The sequence below is a fragment of the Pseudochaenichthys georgianus genome, chromosome 10 (assembly GCF_902827115.2).
Source record: "Pseudochaenichthys georgianus chromosome 10, fPseGeo1.2, whole genome shotgun sequence".
Lineage (NCBI taxonomy): Eukaryota > Metazoa > Chordata > Actinopteri > Perciformes > Channichthyidae > Pseudochaenichthys > Pseudochaenichthys georgianus.
In genome coordinates, this window is record NC_047512.1 from 46112852 (window position 1) to 46117048 (window position 4197).

The following is a 4197-nucleotide window of genomic DNA, read 5'->3' on the forward strand; positions in this document are numbered from 1 at the left end:
GATTTTATCAAAGTCGTTGCTCTACTCAGGTTTAACCAAAATGTGCCAGAAGTACAATTGCCTTTTTTTATGACTACTTATTTCACTGTCTTGTAAATGTTAACAGGACAGCATGTTAAATAGGAGGGCTAGAACATAATAAATGTAGTAAAACTGTTCAAGTTAGTCGCACTCGATTCAATTGAGTCAATGTTTTTAAGTTTTAAGTTATGTGATTTTGAGTTGACTAAGTCAATGTGTTTGGTTTGGTTGAAATAATAAATATTGAGTTCTGTTAACCCAAAAAAAGACTGAGTACTTATGTCTTTAAGTTCTGGTAACTTAATCCATTAGTAGAGGTTAATTCAAATGTTTAAGTCACAGCACCTGAACATATTTGAGTTGACTTAATAAGCCATTTTAATGTTATTGTAATCAATAGGTACATGTAGCATTTAATCCTATTATTTAAGTTCTTGAAAATTGTAAGTTTTGAGTTGATTCACTTGCAATACTTGAGGCAATCAGTTGCCCTAATTTGTTTTGTTAAGTTTACGTATTGGGGCTGACAGTGTGGTTTGCCAGAAGTACAATGTCATGTGTCTCTCTTGTATTTATACCGCCAATCAGCTTGAGGTGCACACGACGCCAACTGGACTCGAATGTGGAAACCGTTGCTTTGCATTCAGCGCTTGTTTACATTACGGACGATCACACAGAAAATATGAATAGGCCAATCAAGCACTTGTCAATTATACATAAACATTTTTTCGAATCAATAAATCAGTGCAAAGACTGATGTTGGGGCGCCGAGTGGTCTGAAACCCACCTCGGCTGCGCGTGTCCTTCGATGAGCTGGTCAAATTGTAAAAGAAGGAATTCAAAACACCAGGATAAAGGTTAAACAATAATCTGCTTTAATGGTAAAAGAACAACACACTTTAAAGGGTACCCCTGCTCTGGTCCTGGTGCTGGGAGAGCTTACTATCTTGACAGCAGGAGGCAAAAAGAGACCGGACACAAAGACACAACAGGGCTACATGTAATCTCAACGGGGGGGGTTGTGTCGGTTGCTCCTCCCATAGGGGTCATCCATTGGGTGATACAAAAACGATGGCCTGTCGCAACGAATCAGCGCGAGCCAGCCGAGGTGACCCGGAAACAAGAGTAGGGCTGCACGATATTGAAAAAAACTGACATCGCGATTTCCCCCCCCCCCCCGCGGTATATACTGCGTTTTTTTAACCTGTTAAGCCCCAAAGTCCCGGCGGGTACTTTACTTTTTTTTTCACGACACTGTGTCTCAGGGAATCTTAATATTTAAGAACCTATTAATGTGTTATACCAGATTAACGGAAATAATCTCAGCTAACTGACGATACAAACCATGTTTACCAAAACAAAACACAAGTCTCATAAGAAGCATCTAAATGACCCCTGAGCGAAAAATGCTAACGGACATTGGCACAGAACTCCAGATAAAAGTACCCTTAGTACTCATCGTACCTGCACATACAAGATATCCGATTAAAACTGAGGCTCCACAGATTATTTAGGTATATCGTATCATCACTGAGCGATCCGGACTCGGACAGGGGAAGCAAACAGACATCACAACACGTACCTTTACAGAGCTTCTAAGGAGATCATCTCACCACCGTATCTGATCAAAAGACGTGTTCAATGGCATTACAACGAGAAAAAACGCGGCTGAATCGGTTAATCCATAGGTTTTTAACGTCTATGTATAAAAAAATGATTTAATTTATAATCCATAATTCCATTTGTATGTAAAAATCGCAGAGCAAAAGTTAGCTGCTAATGGTAGCCACCAGGCTGCTGCTTCAGGTCTTGGCTATGCGGCAGTCCAACACACACACGTTACCAAATAAGGAGTGAGAGTAGCCAGAACCGGAATCTGCATACACTCTGGTGGCTACCATTAGCAGCTAACTGTTGTGCTCCGATTTTTTGGATGGAATTATGGATTATAAACAATTGCTTCAAAGCCACAGATACATTATCAACCTTTGGATCAACCGATTCAGCCGCGTTGTTTCTCGTTTTAATGCCATTGAACACGTCTTTTGATCAGATTGACAGCTACGGTGAGACGATCTCCCGTAAAAGGTACGTGTTGTGATGTCTGTTTGCTTCCCCTGTTGCGAGATCGGATCTTAGATACTATACTTAAATAATCTGTGGAGTCTCAGCTTTAATCGGATATATTGTATGTGCAGTTTCGATAAGTAATAAGGGTATCTTTATTTTGAATTATGTGCTAAGTGCGTTAGCATTTTTAAAAAAAAGAATAAAACCGCACGTCCCTGCGGTGTGAATATCGCGGTTATCGCCATGACGCGGTATATCGTTCAGCCCTAAACAAGTCTCTTACGTTTGAGGCAAAACAAACACATCTGGTGTTCGTTGTCTCACATTCCTGCAGCCTGCCCACACACACATTTTCTGCATAGACTTCCCTCTCTCCGACCCCTCCCCCATCAGCTCCACACACCCGTGGCATTTTTAAGATGTCTAAGATATAGTTGTTTATAGTTGGCAAGTAATACATGTAAGTTACTTTAATATCAATAATAACGAAGAAAACATTCCTACAGCAATGCGAGACATAGTAAAACTGTACAGAAAACATATATATAGGACTCTGACAGAACGCACGCGGTGTCCAAATAAGGATGTCTCCTCCCACATCTCTAGTCTCCTGTCATGCAAAACTGCTCCTACCTCATACAGAGTAATTACGCACATTTAAGCTACTTCACAATGTTGTGGCAAGTTAGTACTCATAACATGAAAGAATGAAACACAGGTATAGTTGAGCAGTAATTATACAGCATATAGCCACTGCAATGAACACACATATATTAGTGATAACATCATTCAACACACTTCTTATATATCAGGCGACATAAAAATGAATATACCAGAAACACGCTGTATTTAACGTTCTGCTGTAACACATTATTTTAACACTCACCTTCTTTTTGTCCACTATTAGGTTATTTGCATTCTTCTGCCGTCAGTAGGCAACAATACACTCTTATGAAAAGCAGTTTATAATTGTATCACGAAATGCAGCGAATAGCCAAGCCTCAGAACGTTCCATAGGGACACCTTCATCACGGCATTAGAACGCCTTCAGGTCGTATGCGAGGAAAGCATAAAGACGGGTCCATCTGCAAGGACGAGTGTCCTCAAAAGCATCTACATGATTTTCAATCTTTTCCTGCGGTCAGACGGTCAAGTCAATAAAATGTTTCCAGCATACAAAATACCAGGAGCTGCGGTTATTAAAACATGAAAGCAGCAACCTCATATATTGCACATGTCTTTTCAATAGGAGGACACATCTGGCCGAGACTCAATTATTATAACACGCAAGGTAAACGGTATGCAAGTCAAACTGCTCCAAGTGGTTCTCTTGAATGCCTTCTGTAGGCAATCCAATATCTGCAATCTGCGTGGATGCATTTGAATGGACTTCACTTTGGGGTCGTGTCTTTCCTGATATACATATTTATGATTTATTACAACAAAGTAGGCAAAGTGAGTATTCTTACATTTAATAAAAAAGGAGTTTCTCAACTGTATTGCTTTTGGCCACTAATTACTACTGCCACTATTAATGATGTATAAACTAGATTTTCCCAAAAATATACATAAATATACACGACAGTGACATCTGGCGTCGTTTTTTTAAGAAATGTTTTCTTCCGCATAAAACAAGCCTCCCCACGTGACTCCCGCGTGTGACGTACCATGGGGAGAGCAGCTGGTCTAACGTAAGAATAAACATGGATCCCAATGCTAGTTTTGACACAGAAGAGGTTGAACATGTATATTCGAATGCATATGACGGACCACAACCTTATCATGATGAGCCTGCTAGGCGTCCAAGAGACCAGCAGCCAAGGATTAGAAGACATAACGGCCATCGGAGAGACATGGAGCTGTGGTGTGAGGAGAACTAGAGGAGAACTGGGCAGCTGTCAGTGACCGGCGTTAGCTACAGTTAATGTTAGCTAACGTCACATCACAACATTGTGAAGTTAGCTATCATAGATCAGGCTATAACTAAAGTAGTGTTGATACTATAGTAACGTTACTGGCAGGACTGTTGATACTGATCCATAACAGAAACCAATGCGCAAGTATCAGCCATATCTCGCGTTACCTAATGCAACTCCACACTACGTC